Raw genomic sequence first — 9,243 nt, 5'->3', positions numbered from 1 at the left:
ACTTAATTTTTGATGTGGAAAGAACTTTGCCAAGAAGGCATTGACTAGCTTTTCCCAAGAGTTCAGGCTTTTTTTAAGTTGAGAGTCCAACCATATCCTAGCTCTGTCTCTTACAGCAAAGGTAATAGCATAAGTTTATAGACCTCAGGGTCAACCCCATTGGTCTTGACAGTGTCATAGATTTGCAAGAACCCAGCTAAAAACTGATGAGGATCTTCCAATAGAAGTCCATGAAACATGCAATTCTGTTGCATTAGAGAAACTAATTGAGGCTTAAGCTCAAAGTTGTTTGCTCCAATGGCAGGGATAGAGATGCTTCTCCCATAGAAGTCGGGAGTAGGTGCAGTAAAGTCACCCAGCACCTTCCTTGCATTGTTGGCATTGTTGTTGTTTTCGGCTGCCATGTCTTCTTCTTTGAAGAATTCTGTTAGGTCCTTTACAGAGGGTTGTGCTTTAGCTTCTCTTAGCTTTCGCTTCAAGGTCCTTTCAGGTTCAGGGTCAGCCTCAACAAGAATGCTTTTGTCTTTGCTCCTGCTCATATGAAAGAGAAGAGAACAAGAAAGTATGGAATCCTCTATGTCACAGTATAGAGATTCCTTGAGGTGTCAGAGAAAACGAAAAATAGAAGGAAGAGGTAGAAGAATTCGAACTTAGAAAGATAGAATTCGAATTATTGATAATGGAGGAGTGTTAGTCCATAAATAGAAGGATGTGAGAAGAGGGGAAGAAATTTTCGAAAATAAATTAAAAAGATTTTAAAAACATTTTGAAAAAAATACTAATTGATTTTTGAAAACTAAGAGTGAGAAAGAAATCAGTGATTTTTGAAAAAGATTTTGAAATTAGAAATTAAAAAGATATGATTGAAAACTATTTTGAAAAAGATGTGATTAAGAAGATATGATTGAAAAATTATGGTTTTAAAAAGATGTGATTGAGAAGATATGATTTGAAAAACAATTTAAAAAGATTTGATTTTAAAAATTAATGACTTGGCTAACAAGAAAAGATATGATTCAAACATTAAACCTTTCTCAACAGAAAAGGCAACATACTTGAAATGTTGAATCAAATCTTTAATTGTTAGCAAGTATTTTTGAAAATGGAAAGAAATTGATTTTGAAAACACATGAATGAAAAGATATGATTTGAAAAATTTTGAAAACTTGAAAAACAATTGGCATTAAAAACAAAATCTTCCCTCTTGTGCCATCCTGGCGTTAAACGCCCAGAATGATGCACATTCTGGCGTTTAACGCCCAAAACACTACCCTTTTGGGGGTTAAACTCCCAGCCAGGCACCCTGGCTGGCGTTTAAACGCCAGTTTTCCTTCTTCATTAGGAGTTTTGAACGCCTAGCTTTTTCTGTGTAATTCCTCTGCTGTATGTTCTGAATCTTCAATTCTCTGTATTATTGACTTGAAAAGACACAAATTAAAGATTTTTTTGATTTTTAATAATGAAGAATAATCAAAATGCAACTAAAATCAAATAAACAATGCATGCAAGACACCAAACTTAAAAGTTTGTATACTACTGACACTAACAAATTGAGAATGCATATGAGAAACAACAAAACACTAAAGATAAGAGAATTTAAAGATCAGAGCAAGTAAATCATCAAGAACAACTTGAAGATCACTGAAGGCACATGAAAAATGCAAGAAGAACAGAAACATGCAATTGTCACCAAACTTAAAATGAGACACTATACTCAAACAAGAAATATTTTTGGTTTTTTATGATTTTGTAATTTTTTGGTTTTTTTTCGAAAATTATATGGAGAAGAAAATAAAGAGATTCAAAATTTTTAATAAGAATCCCAGGAATCATGCAATGTTAGTCTAAAGCTTCAGTCTAAAGGAATTAGACATGGCTAGCCAAGCTTCAGCAAGACATTGCATTCAAGAGCTCAATTGATGAAGATCAATCAGCTTTGGTGATAATAAGAAAATCACCTTGAAACACTAGAATTCATTCCTAAAAATTGTGAAAAATACCTAATCTAAGCAACAATATGAATCGTCAGTTGTCCAAACTCAAACAATCCCCGGAAACGGCACCAAAAACTTGGTGTTGTTTCCGGATCAAAACTTGGCACTGTTATTGCAGGGAACTGATGAGCGGATAATTTGTACGCTTTTTGGCATTATTTTTAGTATGTTTTTAGTATGATCTAGTTAGTTTTTAGTTAAAATTCACTTTTCTGGACTTTACTATGAGTTTGTGTGTTTTTCTGTGATTTCAGGTATTTTCTGGCTGAAATTGAAGGACCTGAACAAAAATCTGATTCAGAGACTAAAAAGGACTGCAGATGCTGTTGGATTCTGACCTCCCTGCACTCGAAGTGGATTTTCTGGAGCTACAGAAGCCCAATTGGCGCGCTCTCAACGGCGTTGGAAAGTAGACATCCTGGGCTTTCCAGCAATATATGATATTCCATACTTTGCTCAAGATTTGATGGCCCAAACCGGCGTTCAAAGTCACCCTCAGAATTCCCAGCGTTAAACGCCGGAACTGGCACAAGAATGGGAGTTAAACGCCCAAACTGGCACCAAAGCTGGCGTTTAACTCCAAGAAGAGTCTCTACACGAAAATGCTTCATTGCTCAGCCCAAGCACACACCAAGTGGGCCCGGAAGTGGATTTTTATGTCATTTACTCATCTTTGTATACCTTAGGCTACTAGCTCTCTATAAGTAGGACCTTTTACTATTGTATATAGAGATGGGGGTAGCTATCCTTGTTCTTATGCTATCTTAGATCATTGCGAGGCTGGCCTCACGGCCATGCCTAGACCTTGTTCTTATGTACTTTCAACGGTGGAGTTTCTACACACCATAGATTAAGGTGTGGAGCTCTGCTGTACCTCGAGTATTAATGCAATTACTATTGTTCTTCTATTCAATTCTGCTTGTTCTTGTTCTAAGATATCACTTGTTCTTCAACTTGATGAATGTGATGATCCGTGACACTCATCATCATTCTCACCTATGAACGTGTGCCTGACAACCACCTCCGTTCTACCTTAGATTGGGTGAATATCTCTTGGATTCCTAATACACGATGCATGGTTGATCGCCTGACAACCGAGCGCTCGCCTGACAACCAAGCCAGCCATTCCGTGAGATCAGAGTCTTCGTGGTATAGGCTAGAACTGATGGCGGCATTCAAGAGAATCCGGAAGGTCTAACCTTGTCTGTGGTATTCTTAGTAGGATTCAATGATTGAATGACTGTGACGTGCTTCAAACTCCTGAGGGCGGGGCGTTAGTGACAGACGCAAAAGAATCACTGGATTCTATTCCGGCCTGATTGAGAACCGACAGATGGATAGCCGTGCCATGACAGGGTGCGTTGAACATTTCCACTGAGAGGATGGGAGGTAGCCACTGACAACGGTGAAACCCTTGCATAAGCTTGCCATGGAAAGGAGTAAGAAGGATTGGATGAAGACAGTAGAAAAGCAGAGAGACGGAAGGGACACAGCATCTTCATGCGCTTATCTGAAATTCCCACCAATAAATTACATAAGTATCTCTATCTTTATCTTTATGTTTTATTCGTATATCACACATATCCATTTGAGTTTGCCTGACTAAGATTTACAAGGTGACCATAGCTTGCTTCATACCAACAATCTCTGTGGGATCGACCCTTACTCGCGTAAGGTTTATTACTTGGACGACCCAGTACACTTGCTGGTTAGTTGTGCGAAGTTGTGTTTATGCCATGGTATTGAACACCAAGTTTTTTTTGGATTCATTACCGAGAATTATTTGAGTTGTGAAAAGTATTGATCACAATTTCGCATACCAAGTTTTTGGCGCCGTTGCCGGGGATTGTTCGAGTTTTCGGCAAGCTTTTGGTCCGGTAACATCAGTGCCAAATTTCTGATCCGGCAACAGCACCAAGTTTTTGGCGCCGTTGCCAGGGATTGTTGAGTTTGGACAACTGACGGTTCATCTTGTTGCTTAGATTAGGTATTTTTTTTAGAGTTCTTAAGAATGAATTCTAGTGTTTCATGATGATCTGTTGAAGTCTGGCTGGCTGTGAAGCCATGTCTAATTCTATTGGACCGAGGTTTCAACCTATCATCACAAGAGCTTATTGATTTCTATCAATCTTGCTGTTGGAGCAGTGATCTGCTAAGGCTTGGCTGGCCATTGGCCATGTCTAGTGTTTTGGACCGAAGCTTTCTTTGAAAGCTTGGCTGGCTGTGAAGCCATGTCTAATTCCTGGACCGGAGTCTTAGACTAAACATTGCATGATTCCTGGAATTCTCATTAAGAATTTTGATAACTTTATTTTCTTTTTCCAGTTTATTTTCGAAAAAGCACAAAAAAATTACAAAATCATAAAATCCAAAAATATTTCTTGTCTGAATCTAGAGTCTCATTTTAAGTTTGGTGTCAATTGCATGTTTTTGTTCTTCTTGCACTCATTCATGTGTCTTAAGTGATTTTCAAGTTATTCTTGATGATTTACTTGCTCTGATCTTTGAATTCTCTTGACTTGAGTGTTTTATGTGCCTCATATGCACTCTCATTTTGTTAGTGTCAGTAGTATACAAACTGCTAAGTTTGGTGTCTTGCATGCATGGTTATTTGATTTTAGTTGCATTTGATTATTCCTTCATTATTAAAAATCCTAAAATATTTTTAATTTGTGTCTTTTCAAGTCAATAATACAGAGAATTGAAGATTCAGAACATACAGTAGAGGAATTACACAGAAAAAGCTGGGCGTTCAAAATGCCCAGTGAAGAAGACAGACTGGCGTTTAAACGCCAGCCAGGGTGCCTGGCTGGGCGTTTAATGCCCAAAAGGGCAGAGTTTTGGGCGTTAAACGCCAGAATGTGCACCATTCTGGGCGTTTAACGCCAGGATGGCACAAGAGGGAAGATTTTGTTTTCAATTCAATTTTTTTTTTAGTTTTCAAAATTTTCCAAAATCAAATCTTTTTCAAATCAATTTTTTTCAATCAAATCTTTTTTAAAATCAATTTCTTTCTATTTTCAAAAATACTTGCTATCAATTAATGATTTGATTCAACATTTCAAGTATGTTGCCTTTTCTGTTGAGAAAGGTTTAATGTTTGAACCATATCTTTCCTTGTTAGCCAAGTCATTAATTTTTAAAATCAAATCTTTTTTTAAAATGTTTTTCAAATCATATCTTCTTAACCACATCTTTTTCAAAATAGTCTTCAATCAAATCTTTTTGATTTCTAATTTCAAAATCTTTTTCAAAAATCACTTTACTTCTTTCTCACTCTTATTTTCGAAAATCAATTAGTGTTTTTCAAAATGTTTTCAAAATCCATTACTTAATTTTCGAAAATTACTTCCCCTCTTCTCACATCCTTCTATTTATGGACTAACACTATTCCTTAATACACAATTCGAACTCCATCTTTCTTGATAAGTTCGAATTTTCTACCTCTGTCTTCCATTTTTCTTTTCCTCTGACTCCTCAAGGAATCTCTATACTGTGACATAGAGGATTCCATATTTCCCTGTTTTCTTCTCTTTCATATGAGCAGGAGCAAAGACAAAAGCATTCTTGTTGAGGCTGATCCTGAACCTGAAAGGACCTTGAAGCGAAAGCTAAGAGAAGCTAAGGCACAACTCTCTGTAGAGGACTTAACAGAAATCTTCAAAGAAGAAGAACACATGGCAGCCGAAAACAACAACAATGCCAACAATGCAAGGAAGGTGCTGGGTGACTTTACTGCACCTAATCCCGACTTCTATGGGAGAAGCATCTCTATCCCTGCCATTGGAGCAAACAACTTTGAGCTTAAGCCTCAATTAGTTTCTCTAATGCAACAGAATTGCAAGTTTCATGGACTTCCATTGGAAGATCCTCATCAGTTCTTAGCTGAGTTCTTGCAAATCTGTGACACTGTCAAGACTAATGGGGTTAACCCTGAGGTCTACAGACTTATGCTATTCCCTTTTGCTGTAAGAGACAGAGCTAGGACATGGTTGGACTCTCAACCTAAAGAAAGCCTGAACTCTTGGGAAAAGCTAGTCAATGCCTTCTTGGCAAAGTTCTTTCCACCTCAAAAATTGAGTAAGCTTAGAGTGGAAGTCCAGACCTTCAGACAGAAGGAAGGAGAATCCCTCTATGAAGCTTGGGAAAGATACAAACAATTAATCAGAAAGTGTCCCTCTGATATGCTTTCTGAATGGAGCATCATAGGTATTTTCTATGATGGTCTCTCTGAACTATCCAAGATGTCTTTGGATAGCTCTGCTGGAGGATCTCTTCATCTGAAGAAGACGCCTACAGAAGCTCAAGAGCTAATTGAAATGGTTGCAAATAACCAATTCATGTACACTTCTGAAAGGAATCCTGTGAACAATGGGACAAATCAGAAGAAAGGAGTTCTTGAGATTGAAACTCTGAATGCCATATTGGCTCAGAACAAAATATTGACTCAATAAGTCAATATGATTTCTCAAAGTCTGTCTGGAATGCAAAATGCACCAGGTAGTACTAAGGAGGCTTCATCTGAAGAAGAAGCTTATGACCCTGAGAACCCTTCAATGGAAGAGGTGAATTACATGGGAGAACCCTATGGAAACACCTATAATCCTTCATGGAGAAATCATCCAAATCTCTCATGGAAGGATCAACAGAGACCTCAACAAGGCTTCAACAACAGTAATAGTGGAAGAAATAGGTTTAGCAATGGCAAGCCTTTTCCATCATCTTCTCAGCAACAGACAGAGAGTTCTAAGCAGAACACCTCTGACTTAGCAACCATGGTCTCTGATCTCATCAAAATCACTCAGAGTTTCATGACTGAAACAAGGTCCTCCATTAGAAACTTGGAGGGACAAGTGGGACAGCTGAGCAAGAAAATTACTGAACTCCCTCCTAGTACTCTTCCAAGCAATACAGAAGAAAATCCAAAAGGAGAGTGCAAGGCCATCAACATTGCCGAATTTGGAGAGAAGGAAGAGGCAGTGAACGCCACTGAGGAAGACCTCAATGGACATCCACTGGCCTCCAATGAGTTCCCCAATGAGGAACCATGGGAATCTGAGGCTCAAAATGAGACCATAGAGATTCCATTGAATTTACTTCTGCCATTCATGAGCTCTGATGAGTATTCTTTCTCTGAAGAGGATGAGTATGTCACTGAAGAGCAAGTTGATAAATACCTTGGAGCAATCATGAAGCTAAATGACAAGTTATTTGGATATGAGACTTGGGAGGATGAACCCCCTTTGCTCACCAAAGAACTGGATGACTTGTCTAGGCAGAAATTACCTCAAAAGAGACAAGATCCTGGGAAGTTCTCAGTACCTTGTACCATAGGCACCTTGACCTTCAAGAAGGCCTTGTGTGACCTAGGGTCAAGTGTAAACCTCATGCCTCTCTTTGTAATGGAGAAGCTAAGGATCTTTGAGGTGCAAGCTGCAAAAATCTCACTAGAGATGGCAGACAACTCAAGAAAACAAGCTTATGGACTTGTAGAGGATGTTCTGGTAAAAGTTGAAGACCATTACATCCCTGCTGATTTCATAGTCCTAGAGACTGGGAAGTGCATGGATGAATCCATCATCCTAGGCAGACCTTTCCTAGCCACAGCAAAGGCTGTGATTGATGTTGATAAAGGAGAACTGATCATTCAAGTGAATGAAGGATCCCTTGTGTTTGAGGCTCAAGGATATCCCTCTGTCATCATGGAGAGGAAGCATGAAGAGCTTCTCTCAAAACAGAGCCAAACAGAGCCCCCACAGTCAAACTCTAAGTTTGGTGTTGGGAGGCCACAATCAACTTCTAAGTTTGGTGTTGAACCCCCACATTCAAACTCTAAGTTTGGTGTTGGGAGGTTCCAACATTGCTCTGAGTATCTCTGAGGCTCCATGAGAGCCCTCTGTCAAGCTACTGACATTAAAGAAGCGCTTGTTGGGAGGCAACACAATGTTATATTTTATATATTTTTCTTTGTTATTTTATGTTTTCTGTAGGTTGATGATCATGAGAAGTCACAAAATCAATTGAAAAAGCAAAAATAGAATGAAAAACAGGAAGAAAAACAGCACACCCTAGAGGAAGAACCTACTGGCGTTTAAACGCCAGTAAGGCTAGCAGATGGGCGTTTAACGCCCAGTCTGGCACCATTCTGGGCGTTTAACGCCAGAAAGGGGCACCAGACTGGCGTTAAACGCCAGAAAAGGGCAAGCACTTGGCGTTAAACGCCAGAAATGGGCACCAGCCCGGCGTTTAACGCCAGAATTGGCTCAAAACGCATTTTTGCATGCCATTTGGTGCAGGGATGACTTTTCCTTGACACCTCAGGATCTGTGGACCCTACAGGATCCCCACCTACCCCACCACTCTCTATCTTCTTCACCCATTCACCAATCACCTCAACATCTCTTTCCCAAAAACCCTTCACCTATCAAATCCCATCTTTCTCTTCACCACTCACATCCATCCTTCATAAAACCCCACCTACCTCACCCTTCAAATTCAAACCACTTTCCCTCCCAAACCCACCCATAAATGACCGAACCATGAGCCCCCCACTCCTATATAAACCCATCTTCACTCCTTTATTTTCACACAACCTAAACACCACTTCTTCCCCTTTTTGGCCGAACACAAAAGCCATTCCCTTCTTTCCCATTTCTTCTTCTTCTACTCTCTTCTTTCTTCTTTTGCTCGAGGACGAGCAAACCTTTTAAGTTTGGTGTGGTAAAAGCATTGCTTTTTGTTTTTCCATAACCATTTATGGCATCCAAGGCCGGAGAAACCTCTAGAAAGAGGAAAGGGAAGGCAAAAGCTTCTACCTCTGAGTCATGGGAGATGAAGAGATTCATCTCAAGGGTGCATCAAGACCACTTCTATGAAGTTGTGGCCTTGAAGAAGGTGATCCCCGAGGTCCCTTTCAAACTCAAAAAGAGTGAATATCCGGAGATCCGACATGAGATCCGAAGAAGAGGTTGGGAAGTTCTTACCAACCCCGTTCAACAAGTCGGAATCTTAATGGTTCAAGAGTTCTATGCCAATGCATGGATCACCAAGAACCATGATCAAAGTGTGAACCCGGATCCAAAGAATTGGCTTACTATGGTTCGGGGGAAATACTTGGATTTTAGTCTGGAAAATGTAAGGTTGGCATTCAACTTGCCCATGATGCAAGGAGATGAACATCCTTACACTAGAAGGGTCAACTTTGATCAAAGGTTGGACCAAGTCCTCACAGTCATTTGTGAAGAGGGCG

At 39.5% G+C, this 9,243-nt stretch overlaps 1 non-coding gene across 1 annotated transcript; it reads right to left on the bottom strand.

The window, feature by feature from the left end:
* Window positions 1-6,076: 6,076 nt before the first annotated feature.
* On the bottom strand, window positions 6,077-6,184 carry LOC112700430 (small nucleolar RNA R71). The gene has a single exon (XR_003153340.1). It is a non-coding gene; the product is annotated as a small nucleolar RNA R71 (small nucleolar RNA).
* Between the last annotated feature and the right edge of the window lie 3,059 nt (window positions 6,185-9,243).

The sequence above is a fragment of the Arachis hypogaea genome, chromosome 6 (assembly GCF_003086295.3).
Source record: "Arachis hypogaea cultivar Tifrunner chromosome 6, arahy.Tifrunner.gnm2.J5K5, whole genome shotgun sequence".
In the NCBI taxonomy this organism is placed as follows: Eukaryota; Viridiplantae; Streptophyta; class Magnoliopsida; order Fabales; family Fabaceae; genus Arachis; species Arachis hypogaea.
Note: the sequence above shows the minus strand (reverse complement) of the source record. Positions and strands in the feature narration are given on the sequence as shown.